Source organism: Phocoena phocoena, chromosome 8 (assembly GCF_963924675.1).
Source record: "Phocoena phocoena chromosome 8, mPhoPho1.1, whole genome shotgun sequence".
NCBI lineage: Eukaryota > Metazoa > Chordata > Mammalia > Artiodactyla > Phocoenidae > Phocoena > Phocoena phocoena.
In genome coordinates this window covers 609,713-628,605 of record NC_089226.1, presented here as the reverse complement: position 1 = coordinate 628,605, position 18,893 = coordinate 609,713, and positions in this window count along the sequence as shown.

Here is an 18,893-nt window from a genome sequence, read left to right as displayed (position 1 = left end):
TATTCTACTTAGTTTCATTTTTTTGCTATACTGCGTCTTCATGGTTGCATGCGGGCTTTCTCTAGTTGTGGCTAGTGGGGGCTACTCTTCGTTGTGATGCTTGGGTTTCTCGTTGCGATGGCTTCTCTTGTTGCAGGGCACAGGCTCTAGGGCGTGGGCTCAGTCGTTGTGGCGCACGGGCTTAGTTGCTCTGTGGCATGTGGGATCTTGCCAGACCAGGGCTCGATCCCGCGTCCCCCGCATCGGCAGGTGGACTGTCAACCACTGCGCCACCAGGGAAGCCCTGCCCTCTTCTTAATTCTTTTTCGATGACCTACCCCCAGATGTTTCTTGAGGGCAGGTGTTTTTTTCTTTCCAACCCCGTAGGCCTTGTGAATATTCAGTGCCCATCCGCACAGGTTTTAAGGTTGTTGTTATGGAAAACGGCCACAAGGTGGCAGCATTTCTCCATGCCCCACTCTTCTTTTTCTTTTCATTTAATTTATATTTTATATTGTAGTGATGTTGACGTCCAATGTGGTATTTATCTTAGATGTTCAGGAACTTGATTCAGTTATATGCAGTCTTATATGTATTATACTTTGGGTTCTTTTCCCACGTAAGCTATAAGACTGTGTTCAGCAGGGTTCCCTGTGCCCTTCGGTAGGTTCTTGTTGGTTATGTCTTTGATATATTCTAGTGTGTATCTCTTAATCTCAGCCTCCCAGTTTATCACTTTTCTGTAACTTTCCTTCTTGATAATCGTAAGTTTGTTTTCTAAAAGTCTGTGAGTCTGTTTCTGTTTTGTAAATTAGTTCATGCGTCTGAATTGATAGATTCCACCTGTAAGTGATAGCTAATGGTATTTGTCTTTCTCACTCTGAGTCACTTCACTTAGTATGATCTCTGTCCATCATTGCTGCAGCAGATGGCGTTAGTTCGTTCCTTTTTATGGCTGTGTAGTACTCCATTGTATACGTGTGCTCCATATTCTTCATTTTCCTGTGGATGAACATTTCGTTTGATCCTATGTCTTGGCTACCGTCAGCAGTGCTGCCCTGAAAAACAGGGGTGCCCGTGTCATTTTAAATTAGGATTGTCTTTGGAGCTAAGCCCAGGAGTGGGCTTGCTGGATCACGTGGTAACACTATGTTTAGTTTTTTTAAGGAACCTCCACACTCTTCTCCATAGTGGCTGCACCAGTTTACATCCCCACCAACAGCAGAGGATGATTCCGTTTTCCCCAGGGCCTCTCGAGCGTTTATTCTTTGGAGCTTTGTTTTTTTGATTGAGCTTGGCCATGCTGACGGTTGCGAGGTGACACCCCATTGTAGTTTCGATTTGCATTTCTTTAATAATGAAAGATGTCGAGTGCCTTTCCGTGTGCTTTTTTTTTTTTTTTTAATATACAGAGTGAGTAAAATGTACCTCTCGAGATTACCTTCTTGAAAATCGGCCCAGTTTTGAACTATTTTCGGATGATTTACCCCAGGGCATTTCTTGAGGGCAGGTGTCATTTACAGCCCCACAGGCCTTGTGAAGATTAAGTGCCGCTCAGCACCGATTTTTAAAGTTGTTGTTACGGGAAATGGCCACAAGGCGGCAGCATGTCTTCAAGCCAACTCTGGTTACTTGGCAACCAGAGCCCGAGGGAAAGTCCTGTTCCTGGGTTGTCAGAGTGGAATGTGCCCTAAGAAACACCCAAGGCTTGTGTCTCACGACTTCTTCCCCCTTCCCCTTTACCGCCCACCCGTCACGCCCTGACAGATCCCAACTCCTGCCGCGCCGCTCTGCTGAGGTGCTGTCATCCTTAGGTGGGGCAACCCTGAGGAGGGAGGCTGGAGGTGGGAACCCCACCACCGGGAGACGGAGCGCCCAAGGGAATTTTCAAAGCTCTTCCAGCGCGGAGGCTCCACCATCCTTTGGGTGCACTAGGCTCGGTTTCTGTGTAGGAGGGCCAGCAAGGAGCTGGAGACGGTGGGCCCATGCAGAGGGGAACAGGCACTCCAGGTCCAAGGCGGGGGTGCTTATTGGCTGGCACATCCTCCTCAGCTTCCTCCTTCCCACGGCAGTCCAGCCTCGGGACCCCAACCTGCTCCGGCTCCAGGGATGTGACAGCAGCCTGGGTCACAGAGGCCTGAGGAGATGGATGGGGAGTTTCTTTTCTTTTCTTTTTTAAGTGATTATTTTTTTATTGGAGTGTAGGTGATTTCCCACGTTGCTGGGTTGTTTGGGGTTTTTTTCTTTCTCCTAGCTGGACAGCAACTTGATTCACTTACACATAGATGTGTACACATTCTTTTTCCAGTTCTCTTCCCAAGTAGGTCTTTAAGAGTGTTGAGTAGGATCCCTTGAGCTACACCCTGGGTCCTCCTTGATTATTTTCTACATAGTAATGTGCATGTGTTCATCTCAACCTGCTAATTGCTCCCTGCACCCCCACGCTTCCCTTTTAGTAACCCTAAGTTTCCATTCTAAGCCTGTGAGGCTGTTTCTGTTTCGTAAAGAAGTGCATCTGTACCCAGTTTTAGATTCCACCTGTAAGCGGTGTCCTGTGATATTTGTGTTTCCCTGTCTCACTTACTTGACTTTGTACGATCATCTCTGCCTCCTTCCCCATGGCTGGAAATGCCATGATTTCATCCTTATACATGGCTGAGTAATATTCCATCGTGTTCCCAGACCCTATCTTCTTTATCCGTGCATCTGTCCTGATACGCTTCGTTTGCTTCCATGTCCTGGCTATCGTGCAGAGTGCTGCCATGATCGTTGGCGTTCATGTGTCTTTTAAAATTTTGGTTCCCTCGAGATCTTCCCCCGAGGGTGAGACTGCTGGGTCACGTGGTGGTTCTATGTTTCATTTCTTAAGGAACCTCCGTACCGTTCTCCATAGTGGATGTATCGATTTGCATTCCCACTGACAGTGTAGGAGGGTTCCCTTTGCTCCACACCCTCTCCAGCATTTCTTGTTGTAGATTTTTTGATGATGGCCCTTCTGACCTGTGAGAGGTGATACCTCATTGTCGTTCTGAATCGCATGTCTCTCGTAATTAGCGATGCTGAGCATCTTTTCCCGTGCTTAATGGCCATCAGTATGTCTTCTTTGGAGAGACGTCCATTTAGATCTTCTGCCTAGTTTTGATTGGTTTTTTGTTCTTTTGATGTTGATCTGCAGGAGCTGTTTGTATGTTTTGGAGATTAATTCCTTGTGGGCATCTTCGTTTGCAAATATTTGTTCCCATTCTGAGGGTTGTCTTTTCGTTTTGTTTCGGGTTTCCTTTGCTGTGCAAACGCTTTCAGTTGCATTAGGTCCCATTTGTTTATTTTTGTTTTCTTGTTCATTACTCTAAGAGATGTTGGATCAGAAAAGAACCCGCTGAGACTTATGTCAGAGCGTGTTCTCCCTATATTTTCCTCGTCTGTTTTAGAGTATCCGTCCTTAGGTGTAGATCTTTCATCTGGTGGGAGTTTATTTTTGTGTACGGTGTTCGAGAGTATTCTACTTTCATTCTCGTTTTAATTCTTTAATATATTTATTCTACTTAGTTTCATTTTTTTGCTACACTCCGTCTTCATTGTTGCATGCGGGCTTTCTCTAGTTGTGGCGAGTGGGGGCTACTCTTCGTTGTGATGCTTGGGTTTCTCGTTGCGATGGCTTCTCTTGTTGCAGGGCACAGGCTCTAGGGCGTGGGCTCAGTCGTTGTGGCGCACGGGCTTAGTAGCTCTGTGGCATGTGGGACCTTGCCAGACCAGGGCTCGATCCCGCGTCCCCCGCATCGGCAGGTGGACTGTCAACCACTGCGCCACCAGGGAAGCCCTGCCCTCTTCTTAATTCTTTTTCGATGACCTACCCCCAGATGTTTCTTGAGGGCAGGTGTTTTTTTCTTTCCAACCCCGTAGGCCTTGTGAATATTCAGTGCCCATCAGCACAGGTTTTAAGGTTGTTGTTATGGAAAACGGCCACAAGGCGGCAGCATTTCTCCATGCCCCACTCTTCTTTTTCTTTTCTTTTTTTCTTTTAATTTAATTTATATTTTATATTGTAGTGATGTTGAGGTCCAATGCGGTATTTATCTTAGATGTACAGGAACTTGATTCAGTTATATGCAGTATTATATGTATTATACTTTGGGTTCTTTTCCCACGTAAGCTATAAGACTGTGTTCAGCAGGGTTCCCTGTGCCCTTCGGTAGGTTCTTGTTGGTTATGTCTTTGATATATTCTAGTGTGTATCTCTTAATCTCAGCCTCCCAGTTTATCACTTTTCTGTAACTTTCCTTCTTGATAATCGTAAGTTTGTTTTCTAAAAGTCTGTGAGTCTGTTTCTGTTTTGTAAATTAGTTCATGCGTCTGAATTGATAGATTCCACCTGTAAGTGATAGCTAATGGTATTTGTCTTTCTGTCTCTGAGTCACTTCACTTAGTATGATCTCTGTCCATCGTTGCTGCAGCAGATGGCGTTAGTTCGTTCCTTTTTATGGCTGCGTAGTACTCCATTGTATACGTGTGCTACATATTCTTCATTTTCCTGTGGATGACCATTTCGTTTGAGCCTATGTCTTGGCTACTGTCAGCAGTGCTGCCCTGAAAAACAGGGGTGCCCGTGTCATTTCAAATTAGGATTGTCTTTGGAGCTAAGCCCAGGAGTGGGCCTGCTGGATCACGTGGTAACACTATGTTTAGTGTTTTAAGGAACCTCCACACTCTTCTCCATAGTGGCTGCACCCGTTTACATCCCCACCAACAGCAGAGGATGATTCCGTTTTCCCCAAGGCCTCTCGAGCGTTTATTCTTTGGAGCTTTGTCTTTTTGTTTGAGCTTGGCCGTGCTGACGGTTGCGAGGTGACACCCCATGGTAGTTTCGATTTGCATTTCTTTAATAATGAAAGATGTTGAGTACCTTTCCGTGTGCTTTTTTTTTTTAATATACAGAGTGAGTAAAATTTACCTCTCGAGATTACCTTCTTGAAAATCGGCCCAGTTTTGAATTATTTTCTGATGATTTACCCCAGGGCATTTCTTGAGGGCAGGTGTCATTTACAGCCCCACAGGCCTTGTGAAGATTAAGTGCCGCTCAGCACCGATTTTTAAAGTTGTTGTTACGGGAAATGGCCACAAGGCGGCAGCATGTCTTCAAGCCCAACTCTGGTTACTTGGCAACCAGAGCCCGAGGGAAAGTCCTGTTCCTGGGTTGTCAGAGTGGAATGTGCCCTAAGAAAGACCCAAGGCTTGTGTCTCACGGCTTCTTCCCCCTTCCCCTTTGCCGCCCACCCGTCACGCCCTGACAGATCCCAACTCCTGCCGCGCCGCTCTGCTGAGGTGCTGTCATCCTTAGGTGGGGCAACCCTGAGGAGGGAGGCTGGAGGTGGGAACCCCACCACCAGGAGACGGAGCGCCCAAGGGAATTTTCAAAGCTCTTCCAGCGCGGAGGCTCCACCATCCTTTGGGTGCACTAGGCTCGGTTTCTGTGTAGGAGGGCCAGCAGGGAGCTGGAGACGGTGGGCCCATGCAGAGGGGAACAGGCACTCCAGGTCCAAGGCGGGGGTGCTTATTGGCTGGCACATCCTCCTCAGTTTCCTCCTTCCCACGGCAGTCCAGCCTCGGGACCCCAACCTGCTCCAGCTCCAGGGATGTGACAGCAGCCTGGGTCACAGAGGCCTGAGGAGACGGATGGGGAGTTTCGTTTCTTTTCTTTTTTAACTTATTATTTTTTATTGGAGTGTAGGTGATTTCCCATGTGGCTGGGTTGTTTCGGGTTTTTTTCTTTTTCCTAGCTGGACAGCAACTTGATTCACTTACACATAGATGTGTACACATTCTTTTTCCAGTTCTCTTCCCAAGTAGGTCATTAGAGTGTTGAGTAGGATCCCTTGAGCTACACCCTGGGTCCTCATTGATTATTTTCTACATAGTAATGTGCATGTGTTAATCTCCACCTGCTAATTGCTCCCTGCAGCCCCACGCTTCCCTTTTCCTAACCCTAAGTTTCCTTTCTAAGCCTGTGAGGCTGTTTCTGTTTCGTCAAGAAGTCCGTCTGTACCCATTTTTAGATTCCACCTGTAAGCGGTGTCCTGTGATATTTGTGTTTCCCTCTCACTTACTTCACTTTGTACGATCATCTCTGCCTCCTTCCCCATGGCTGGACATGCCATGATTTCATCCTTATACATGGCTGAGTAATATTCCATCGTGTTCCCAGACCCTATTTTCTTTATCCGTTCATCTGTCCTGATACGCTTCGTTTGCTTCCATGTCCTGGCTATCGTGCAGAGTGCTGCCATGATCGTTGGCGTTCACGTGTCTTTTAAAATTTTGGTTCCCTCGAGATCTTCCCCCGAGGGTGAGACTGCTGGGTCACGTAGTGGTTCTATGTTTCATTTCTTAAGGAACCTCCGTGCCGTTCTCCATAGTGGATGTATCGATTTGCATTCCCACTGACAGTGTAGGAGGGTTCCCTTCGCTCCACACCCTCTCCAGCCTTTCTTGTTGTAGATTTTTTGATGATGGCCCTTCTGACCCGTGAGAGGTGATACCTCATTGTCGTTTTGACCCGCATGTCTCTCGTAATTAGCGATGCTGAGCATCTTTGCCCGTGCTTAATGGCCATCAGTAGGTCTTCTTTGGAGAGACGTCCATTTAGATCTTCTGCCTAGTTTTGATTGGTTTTTTTGTTCTTTTGATGTTGATCTGCAGGAGCTGTTTGTATGTTTTGGAGATTAATTCCTCGTGGGCATCTTCGTTTGCAAATATTTGTTCCCATTCTGAGGGTTGTCTTTTCGTTTTGTTTCGGGTTTCCTTTGCTGTGCAAACGCTTTCAGTTGCATTAGGTCCCATTTGTTTATTTTTGTTTTCTTGTTCATTACTCTAAGAGACGGATCTGAAAAGAACCTGCTGAGACTTATGTCAGAGCGTGTTCTCCCTATATTTTCCTCGTGTGTTTTAGAGTATCCGTCCTTAGGTGTAGATCTTTCATCTGGTTGGAGTTTACTTTTGTGTACGGTGTTCGAGAGTATTCTACTTTCATTCTCGTTTTAATTCTTTAATATATTTATTCTACTTAGTTTCATTTTTTTGCTACACTCCGTCTTCATGGTTGCATGCGGGCTTTCTCTAGTTGTGGCGAGTGGGGGCTACTCTTCGTTGTGATGCTTGGGTTTCTCGTTGCGATGGCTTCTCTTGTTGCAGGGCACAGGCTCTAGGGCGTGGGCTCAGTAGATGTGGCGCACGGGCTTAGTTGCTCTGTGGCATGTTGGACCTTGCCAGACCAGGGCTCGATCCCGCGTCCCCTGCATCGGCAGGTGGACTGTCAACCACTGCGCCACCAGGGAAGCCCTGCCCTCTTTTTAATTCTTTTTCGATGACCTACCCCCAGATGTTTCCTGAGGGCAGGTGTTTTTTTCTTTCCAACCCCGTAGGCCTTGTGAATATTCAGTGCCCTTCAGCACAGGTTTTAAGGTTGTTGTTATGGAAACCGGCCACAAGGCGGCAGCATTTCCCCGTGCCCCACTCTTCTTTTTCTTTTCTTTTAATTTAATTTATATTTTATATTGTAGTGATGTTGAGGTCCAATGTGGTATTTATCTTAGATGTACAGGAACTTGATTCAGTTATATGCAGTCTTATATGTATTATACTTTGGGTTCTTTTCCCACGTAAGCTATAAGACTGTGTTCAGCAGGGTTCCCTGTGCCCTTCGGTAGGTTCTTGTTGGTTATGTCTTTGATATATTCTAGTGTGTATCTCTTAATCTCAGCCTCCCAGTTTATCACTTTTCTGTAACTTTCCTTCTTGATAATCGTAAGTTTGTTTTCTAAAAGTCTGTGAGTCTGTTTCTGTTTTGTAAATTAGTTCATGCGTCTGAATTGATAGATTCCACCTGTAAGTGATAGCTAATGGTATTTGTCTTTCTCTCTCTGAGTCACTTCACTTAGTATGATCTCTGCCCATCATTGCTGCAGCAGATGGCGTTAGTTCGTTCCTTCTTATGGCTGTGTAGTACTCCATTGTATACGTGTGCTCCATATTCTTCATTTTCCTGTGGATGAACATTTCGTTTGATCCTATGTCTTGGCTACTGTCAGCAGTGCTGCCCTGAAAAACAGGGGTGCCCGTGTCATTTCAAATTAGGATTGTCTTTGGAGCTACGCCCAGGAGTGGGCTTGCTGGATCACGTGGTAACACTATGTTTAGTTTTTTTAAGGAACCTCCACACTCTTCTCCATAGTGGCTGCACCAGTTTACATCCCCACCAACAGCAGAGGATGATTCCGTTTTCCCCAGGGCCTCTCGAGCGTTTATTCTTTGGAGCTTTGTTTTTTTGTTTGAGCTTGGCCATGCTGACGGTTGCGAGGTGACACCCCATTGTAGTTTCGACTTGCATTTCTTTAATAATGAAAGATGTTGAGCACCTTTCCGTGTGCTTTTTTTTTTTTTAATATACAGAGTGAGTAAAATGTACCTCTCGAGATTACCTTCTTGAAAATCGGCCCAGTTTTGAAGTATTTTCGGATGATTTACCCCAGGGCATTTCTTGAGGGCAGGTGTCTTTTACAGCCCCACAGGCCTTGTGAAGATTAAGTGCCGCTCAGCACCGATTTTTAAAGTTGTTGTTACGGGAAATGGCCACAAGGCGGCAGCATGTCTTCAAGCCCAACTCTGGTTACTTGGCAACCAGAGCCCGAGGGAAAGTCCGGTTCCTGGGTTGTCAGAGTGGAATGTGCCCTAAGAAAGACCCAAGGCTTGTGTCTCACGGCTTCTTCCCCCTTCCCCTTTGCCGCCCACCCGTCATGCCCTGACAGATCCCAACTCCTGCCACACCGCTCTGCTGAGGTGCTGTCATCCTTAGGTGGGGCAACCCTGAGGAGGGAGGCTGGAGGTGGGAACCCCGCCACCAGGAGACGGAGCACCCAAGGGAATTTTCAAAGCTCTTCCAGCGAGGAGGCGCCACCATCCTTTGGGTGCACTAGGCTCGGTTTCTGTGTAGGAGGGCCAGCAGGGAGCTGGAGACGGTGGGCCCATGCAGAGGGGAACAGGCACTCCGGGTCCAAGGCGGGGGTGCTTTTTGGCTGGCACATCCTCCTCAGTTTCCTCCTTCCCACGGCAGTCCAGCCTCGGGACCCCAACCTGCTCCGGCTCCAGGGATGTGACAGCAGCCTGGGTCACAGAGGCCTGAGGAGATGGATGGGGAGTTTCTTTTCTTTTCTTTTTTAAGTGATTATTTTTTTATTGGAGTGTAGGTGATTTCCCACGTTGCTGGGTTGTTTGGGGTTTTTTTCTTTCTCCTAGCTGGACAGCAACTTGATTCACTTACACATAGATGTGTACACATTCTTTTTCCAGTTCTCTTCCCAAGTAGGTCATTAGAGTGTTGAGTAGGATCCCTTGAGCTACACCCTGGGTCCTCCTTGATTATTTTCTACATAGTAATGTGCATGTGTTCATCTCAACCTGCTAATTGCTCCCTGCAGCCCCACGCTTCCCTTTTCCTAACCCTAAGTTTCTTTCTAAGCCTGTGAGGCTGTTTCTGTTTCGTAACGAAGTCCATATTTAGATTCCACCTGTAAGCGGTATCCTGTGATATTTGTGTTTCCCTGTCTCACTTACTTCACTTTGTATGATCATCTCTGCCTCCTTCCCCGTGGCTGGAAATGCCATGATTTCATCCTTATAAATGGCTGAGTAATAATCCATCGTGTTCCCAGACCCTATCTTCTTTATCCGTGCATCTGTCCTGACATGCTTCGTTTGCTTCCATGTCCTGGCTATCGTGCAGAGTGCTGCCATGATCGTTGGCGTTCACGTGTCTTTTAAAATTTTGGTTCCCTCGAGATCTTCCCCCGAGGGTGAGACTGCTGGGTCACGTGGTGGTTCTATGTTTCATTTCTTAAGGAACCTCCGTACCGTTCTCCATAGTGGATGTATCGATTTGCATTCCCACTGACAGTGTAAGAGGGTTCCCTTTGCTCCACACCCTCTCCAGCATTTCTTGTTGTAGATTTTTTGATGATGGCCCTTCTGACCCGTGAGAGGTGATACCTCATTGTCGTTCTGACTCGCATGTCTCTCGTAATTAGCGATGCTGAGCATCTTTTCCCGTGCTTAATGGCCATCAGTATGTCTTCTTTGGAGAGACGTCCATTTAGATCTTCTGCCTAGTTTTGATTGGTTTTTTTGTTCCTTTGATATTGATCTGCAGGAGCTGTTTGTATGTTTGGGAGATTAATTCCTCGTGGGCATCTTCGTTTGTAAATATTCGTTCCCATTCTGAGGGTTGTCTTTTCGTTTTGTTTCGGGTTTGCTTTGCTGTGCAAACGCTTTCAGTTGCATTAGGTCCCATTTGTTTATTTTTGTTTTCTTGTTCATTACTCTAAGAGACGGATCTGAAAAGAACCTGCTGAGACTTATGTCAGAGCGTGTTCTCCCTATATTTTCCTCGTGTGTTTTAGAGTATCCGTCCTTAGGTGTAGATCTTTCATCTGGTGGGAGTTTATTTTTGTGTACGGTGTTCGAGAGTATTCTACTTTCATTCTCGTTTTAATTCTTTAATATATTTATTCTACTTAGTTTCATTTTTTTGCTACACTGCGTCTTCATGGTTGCATGCGGGCTTTCTCTAGTTGTGGCGAGTGGGGGCTACTCTTCGTTGTGATGCTTGGGTTTCTCGTTGCGATGGCTTCTCTTGTTGCAGGGCACAGGCTCTAGGGCGTGGGCTCAGTCGTTGTGGCGCACGGGCTTAGTAGCTCTGTGGCATGTGGGACCTTGCCAGACCAGGGCTCGATCCCGCGTCCCCCGCATCGGCAGGTGGACTGTCAACCACTGCGCCACCAGGGAAGCCCTGCCCTCTTCTTAATTCTTTTTCGATGACCTACCCCCAGATGTTTCTTGAGGGCAGGTGTTTTTTTCTTTCCAACCCCGTAGGCCTTGTGAATATTCAGTGCCCATCAGCACAGGTTTTAAGGTTGTTGTTATGGAAAACGGCCACAAGGCGGCAGCATTTCTCCATGCCCCACTCTTCTTTTTCTTTTCTTTTTTTCTTTTAATTTAATTTATATTTTATATTGTAGTGATGTTGAGGTCCAATGCGGTATTTATCTTAGATGTACAGGAACTTGATTCAGTTATATGCAGTCTTATATGTATTATACTTTGGGTTCTTTTCCCCCGTAAGCTATAAGACTGTGTTCAGCAGGGTTCCCTGTGCCCTTCGGTAGGTTCTTGTTGGTTATGTCTTTGATATATTCTAGTGTGTATCTCTTAATCTCAGCCTCCCAGTTTATCACTTTTCTGTAACTTTCCTTCTTGATAATCGTAAGTTTGTTTTCTAAAAGTCTGTGAGTCTGTTTCTGTTTTGTAAATTAGTTCATGTGTCTGAATTGATAGATTCCACCTGTAAGTGATAGCTAATGGTATTTGTCTTTCTCTCTCTGAGTCACTTCACTTAGTATGATCTCTGTCCATCGTTGCTGCAGCAGATGGCGTTAGTTCGTTCCTTTTTATGGCTGCGTAGTACTCCATTGTATACGTGTGCTACATATTCTTCATTTTCCTGTGGATGACCATTTCGTTTGAGCCTATGTCTTGGCTACTGTCAGCAGTGCTGCCCTGAAAAACAGGGGTGCCCGTGTCATTTCAAATTAGGATTGTCTTTGGAGCTAAGCCCAGGAGTGGGCTTGCTGGATCACGTGGTAACACTATGTTTAGTGTTTTAAGGAACCTCCACACTCTTCTCCATAGTGGCTGCACCCGTTTACATCCCCACCAACAGCAGAGGATGATTCCGTTTTCCCCAAGGCCTCTCGAGCGTTTATTCTTTGGAGCTTTGTCTTTTTGTTTGAGCTTGGCCGTGCTGACGGTTGCGAGGTGACACCCCATGGTAGTTTCGATTTGCATTCCTTTAATAATGAAAGATGTTGAGTACCTTTCCGTGTGCTTTTTTTTTTTTAATATACAGAGTGAGTAAAATTTACCTCTCGAGATTACCTTCTTGAAAATCGGCCCAGTTTTGAATTATTTTCTGATGATTTACCCCAGGGCATTTCTTGAGGGCAGGTGTCATTTACAGCCCCACAGGCCTTGTGAAGATTAAGTGCCGCTCAGCACCGATTTTTAAAGTTGTTGTTACGGGAAATGGCCACAAGGCGGCAGCATGTCTTCAAGCCCAACTCTGGTTACTTGGCAACCAGAGCCCGAGGGAAAGTCCTGTTCCTGGGTTGTCAGAGTGGAATGTGCCCTAAGAAAGACCCAAGGCTTGTGTCTCACGACTTCTTCCCCCTTCCCCTTTACCGCCCACCCGTCACGCCCTGACAGATCCCAACTCCTGCCACGCGCCGCTCTGCTGAGGTGCTGTCATCCTTAGGTGGGGCAACCCTGAGGAGGGAGGCTGGAGGTGGGAACCCCACCACCAGGAGACGGAGCGCCCAAGGGAATTTTCAAAGCTCTTCCAGCGCGGAGGCTCCACCATCCTTTGGGTGCACTAGGCTCGGTTTCTGTGTAGGAGGGCCAGCAGGGAGCTGGAGACGGTGGGCCCATGCAGAGGGGAACAGGCACTCCAGGTCCAAAGCGGGGGTGCTTATTGGCTGGCACATCCTCCTCAGTTTCCTCCTTCCCACGGCAGTCCAGCCTCGGGACCCCAACCTGCTCCAGCTCCAGGGATGTGACAGCAGCCTGGGTCACAGAGGCCTGAGGAGACGGATGGGGAGTTTCGTTTCTTTTCTTTTTTAACTTATTATTTTTTATTGGAGTGTAGGTGATTTCCCATGTGGCTGGGTTGTTTCGGGTTTTTTTCTTTTTCCTAGCTGGACAGCAACTTGATTCACTTACACATAGATGTGTACACATTCTTTTTCCAGTTCTCTTCCCAAGTAGGTCATTAGAGTGTTGAGTAGGATCCCTTGAGCTACACCCTGGGTCCTCATTGATTATTTTCTACATAGTAATGTGCATGTGTTAATCTCCACCTGCTAATTGCTCCCTGCAGCCCCACGCTTCCCTTTTCCTAACCCTAAGTTTCCTTTCTAAGCCTGTGAGGCTGTTTCTGTTTCGTCAAGAAGTCCGTCTGTACCCATTTTTAGATTCCACCTGTAAGCGGTGTCCTGTGATATTTGTGTTTCCCTGTCTCACTTACTTCACTTTGTACGATCATCTCTGCCTCCTTCCCCATGGCTGGACATGCCATGATTTCATCCTTATCCATGGCTGAGTAATATTCCATCGTGTTCCCAGACCCTATTTTCTTTATCCGTTCATCTGTCCTGATACGCTTCGTTTGCTTCCATGTCCTGGCTATCGTGCAGAGTGCTGCCATGATCGTTGGCGTTCACGTGTCTTTTAAAATTTTGTTTCCCTCGAGATCTTCCCCCGAGGGTGAGACTGCTGGGTCACGTAGTGGTTCTATGTTTCATTTCTTAAGGAACCTCCGTGCCGTTCTCCATAGTGGATGTATCGATTTGCATTCCCACTGACAGTGTAGGAGGGTTCCCTTCGCTCCACACCCTCTCCAGCCTTTCTTGTTGTAGATTTTTTGATGATGGCCCTTCTGACCCGTGAGAGGTGATACCTCATTGTCGTTTTGACCCGCATGTCTCTCGTAATTAGCGATGCTGAGCATCTTTGCCCGTGCTTAATGGCCATCAGTAGGTCTTCTTTGGAGAGACGTCCATTTAGATCTTCTGCCTAGTTTTGATTGGTTTTTTTGTTCTTTTGATGTTGATCTGCAGGAGCTGTTTGTGTGTTTTGGAGATTAATTCCTCGTGGGCATCTTCGTTTGCAAATATTTGTTCCCATTCTGAGGGTTGTCTTTTCGTTTTGTTTCGGGTTTCCTTTGCTGTGCAAACGCTTTCAGTTGCATTAGGTCCCATTTGTTTATTTTTGTTTTCTTGTTCATTACTCTAAGAGACGGATCTGAAAAGAACCTGCTGAGACTTATGTCAGAGCGTGTTCTCCCTATATTTTCCTCGTGTGTTTTAGAGTATCCGTCCTTAGGTGTAGATCTTTCATCTGGTTGGAGTTTACTTTTGTGTACGGTGTTCGAGAGTATTCTACTTTCATTCTCGTTTTAATTCTTTAATATATTTATTCTACTTAGTTTCATTTTTTTGCTACACTCCGTCTTCATGGTTGCATGCGGGCTTTCTCTAGTTGTGGCGAGTGGGGGCTACTCTTCGTTGTGATGCTTGGGTTTCTCGTTGCGATGGCTTCTCTTGTTGCAGGGCACAGGCTCTAGGGCGTGGGCTCAGTAGATGTGGCGCACGGGCTTAGTTGCTCTGTGGCATGTTGGACCTTGCCAGACCAGGGCTCGATCCCGCGTCCCCTGCATCGGCAGGTGGACTGTCAACCACTGCGCCACCAGGGAAGCCCTGCCCTCTTTTTAATTCTTTTTCGATGACCTACCCCCAGATGTTTCCTGAGGGCAGGTGTTTTTTTCTTTCCAACCCCGTAGGCCTTGTGAATATTCAGTGCCCTTCAGCACAGGTTTTAAGGTTGTTGTTATGGAAACCGGCCACAAGGCGGCAGCATTTCCCCGTGCCCCACTCTTCTTTTTCTTTTATTTTAATTTAATTTATATTTTATATTGTAGTGATGTTGAGGTCCAATGTGGTATTTATCTTAGATGTACAGGAACTTGATTCAGTTATATGCAGTTTTATATGTATTATACTTTGGGTTCTTTTCCCACGTAAGCTATAAGACTGTGTTCAGCAGGGTTCCCTGTGCCCTTCGGTAGGTTCTTGTTTGTTATGTCTTTGATATATTCTAGTGTGTATCTCTTAATCTCAGCCTCCCAGTTTATCACTTTTCTGTAACTTTCCTTCTTGATAATCGTAAGTTTGTTTTCTAAAAGTCTGTGAGTCTGTTTCTGTTTTGTAAATTAGTTCATGCGTCTGAATTGATAGATTCCACCTGTAAGTGATAGCTAATGGTATTTGTCTTTCTCTCTCTGAGTCACTTCACTTAGTATGATCTCTGCCCATCATTGCTGCAGCAGATGGCGTTAGTTCGTTCCTTCTTATGGCTGTGTAGTACTCCATTGTATACGTGTGCTCCATATTCTTCATTTTCCTGTGGATGAACATTTCGTTTGATCCTATGTCTTGGCTACTGTCAGCAGTGCTGCCCTGAAAAACAGGGGTGCCCGTGTCATTTCAAATTAGGATTGTCTTTGGAGCTACGCCCAGGAGTGGGCTTGCTGGATCACGTGGTAACACTATGTTTAGTTTTTTTAAGGAACCTCCACACTCTTCTCCATAGTGGCTGCACCAGTTTACATCCCCACCAACAGCAGAGGATGATTCCGTTTTCCCCAGGGCCTCTCGAGCGTTTATTCTTTGGAGCTTTGTTTTTTTGTTTGAGCTTGGCCATGCTGACGGTTGCGAGGTGACACCCCATTGTAGTTTCGACTTGCATTTCTTTAATAATGAAAGATGTTGAGCACCTTTCCGTGTGCTTTTTTTTTTTTTAATATACAGAGTGAGTAAAATGTACCTCTCGAGATTACCTTCTTGAAAATCGGCCCAGTTTTGAAGTATTTTCGGATGATTTACCCCAGGGCATTTCTTGAGGGCAGGTGTCTTTTACAGCCCCACAGGCCTTGTGAAGATTAAGTGCCGCTCAGCACCGATTTTTAAAGTTGTTGTTACGGGAAATGGCCACAAGGCGGCAGCATGTCTTCAAGCCCAACTCTGGTTACTTGGCAACCAGAGCCCGAGGGAAAGTCCGGTTCCTGGGTTGTCAGAGTGGAATGTGCCCTAAGAAAGACCCAAGGCTTGTGTCTCACGGCTTCTTCCCCCTTCCCCTTTGCCGCCCACCCGTCATGCCCTGACAGATCCCAACTCCTGCCACACCGCTCTGCTGAGGTGCTGTCATCCTTAGGTGGGGCAACCCTGAGGAGGGAGGCTGGAGGTGGGAACCCCGCCACCAGGAGACGGAGCACCCAAGGGAATTTTCAAAGCTCTTCCAGCGAGGAGGCGCCACCATCCTTTGGGTGCACTAGGCTCGGTTTCTGTGTAGGAGGGCCAGCAGGGAGCTGGAGACGGTGGGCCCATGCAGAGGGGAACAGGCACTCCGGGTCCAAGGCGGGGGTGCTTTTTGGCTGGCACATCCTCCTCAGTTTCCTCCTTCCCACGGCAGTCCAGCCTCGGGACCCCAACCTGCTCCGGCTCCAGGGATGTGACAGCAGCCTGGGTCACAGAGGCCTGAGGAGATGGATGGGGAGTTTCTTTTCTTTTCTTTTTTAAGTGATTATTTTTTTATTGGAGTGTAGGTGATTTCCCACGTTGCTGGGTTGTTTGGGGTTTTTTTCTTTCTCCTAGCTGGACAGCAACTTGATTCACTTACACATAGATGTGTACACATTCTTTTTCCAGTTCTCTTCCCAAGTAGGTCATTAGAGTGTTGAGTAGGATCCCTTGAGCTACACCCTGGGTCCTCCTTGATTATTTTCTACATAGTAATGTGCATGTGTTCATCTCAACCTGCTAATTGCTCCCTGCAGCCCCACGCTTCCCTTTTCCTAACCCTAAGTTTCTTTCTAAGCCTGTGAGGCTGTTTCTGTTTCGTAACGAAGTCCATATTTAGATTCCACCTGTAAGCGGTATCCTGTGATATTTGTGTTTCCCTGTCTCACTTACTTCACTTTGTATGATCATCTCTGCCTCCTTCCCCGTGGCTGGAAATGCCATGATTTCATCCTTATAAATGGCTGAGTAATAATCCATCGTGTTCCCAGACCCTATCTTCTTTATCCGTTCATCTGTCCTGACATGCTTCGTTTGCTTCCATGTCCTGGCTATCGTGCAGAGTGCTGCCATGATCGTTGGCGTTCACGTGTCTTTTAAAATTTTGGTTCCCTCGAGATCTTCCCCCGAGGGTGAGACTGCTGGGTCACGTGGTGGTTCTATGTTTCATTTCTTAAGGAACCTCCGTACCGTTCTCCATAGTGGATGTATCGATTTGCATTCCCACTGACAGTGTAAGAGGGTTCCCTTTGCTCCACACCCTCTCCAGCATTTCTTGTTGTAGATTTTTTGATGATGGCCCTTCTGACCCGTGAGAGGTGATACCTCATTGTCGTTCTGACTCGCATGTCTCTCGTAATTAGCGATGCTGAGCATCTTTTCCCGTGCTTAATGGCCATCAGTATGTCTTCTTTGGAGAGACGTCCATTTAGATCTTCTGCCTAGTTTTGATTGGTTTTTTTGTTCCTTTGATATTGATCTGCAGGAGCTGTTTGTATGTTTGGGAGATTAATTCCTCGTGGGCATCTTCGTTTGTAAATATTCGTTCCCATTCTGAGGGTTGTCTTTTCGTTTTTTTTCGGGTTTGCTTTGCTGTGCAAACGCTTTCAGTTGCATTAGGTCCCATTTGTTTATTTTTGTTTTCTTGTTCATTACTCTAAGAGACGGATCTGAAAAGAACCTGCTGAGACTTATGTCAGAGCGTGTTCTCCCTATATTTTCCTCGTGTGTTTTAGAGTATCCGTCCTTAGGTGTAGATCTTTCATCTGGTGGGAGTTTATTTTTGTGTACGGTGTTCGAGAGTATTCTACTTTCATTCTCGTTTTAATTCTTTAATATATTTATTCTACTTAGTTTCATTTTTTTGCTACACTCCGTCTTCATTGTTGCATGCGGGCTTTCTCTAGTTGTGGCGAGTGGGGGCTACTCTTCGTTGTGATGCTTGGGTTTCTCGTTGCGATGGCTTCTCTTGTTGCAGGGCACAGGCTCTAGGGCGTGGGCTCAGTCGTTGTGGCGCACGGGCTTAGTAGCTCTGTGGCATGTGGGACCTTGCCAGACCAGGGCTCGATCCCGCGTCCCCCGCATCGGCAGGTGGACTGTCAACCACTGCGCCACCAGGGAAGCCCTGCCCTCTTCTTAATTCTTTTTCGATGACCTACCCCCAGATGTTTCTTGAGGGCAGGTGTTTTTTTCTTTCCAACCCCGTAGGCCTTGTGAATATTCAGTGCCCATCAGCACAGGTTTTAAGGTTGTTGTTATGGAAAACGGCCACAAGGTGGCAGCATTTCTCCATGCCCCACTCTTCTTTTTCTTTTCATTTAATTTATATTTTATATTGTAGTGATGTTGACGTCCAATGTGGTATTTATCTTAGATGTACAGGAACTTGATTCAGTTATATGCAGTCTTATATGTATTATACTTTGGGTTCTTTTCCCACGTAAGCTATAAGACTGTGTTCAGCAGGGTTCCCTGTGCCCTTCGGTAGGTTCTTGTTGGTTATGTCTTTGATATATTCTAGTGTGTATCTCTTAATCTCAGCCTCCCAGTTTATCACTTTTCTGTAACTTTCCTTCTTGATAATCGTTAAGTTTGTTTTCTAAAAGTCTGTGAGTCTGTTTCTGTTTTGTAAATTAGTTCATGCGTCTGAATTGATAGATTCCACCTGTAAGTGATAGCTAATGGTATTTGTCTTTCTCTCTCTGAGTCACTTCACTTAGTATGATCTCTGCCCATCATTGCTGCAGCAGATGGCGTTAGTTCGTTCCTTTTTATGGCTGTGTAGTACTCCATTGTATACGTGTGCTCCATATTCTTCATTTTCCTGTGGATGAACATTTCGTTTGATCCTATGTCTTGGCTACCGTCAGCAGTGCTGCCCTGAAAAACAGGGGTGCCCGTGTCATTTCAAATTAGGATTGTCTTTGGAGCTAAGCCCAGGAGTGGGCTTGCTGGATCACGTGGTAACACTGTGTTTAGTTTTTTTAAGGAACCTCCACACTCTTCTCCATAGTGGCTGCACCAGTTTACATCCCCACCAACAGCAGAGGATGATTCCGTTTTCCCCAGGGCCTCTCGAGCGTTTATTCTTTGGAGCTTTGTTTTTTTGTTTGAGCTTGGCCATGCTGACGGTTGCGAGGTGACACCCCATTGTAGTTTCGATTTGCATTTCTTTAATAATGA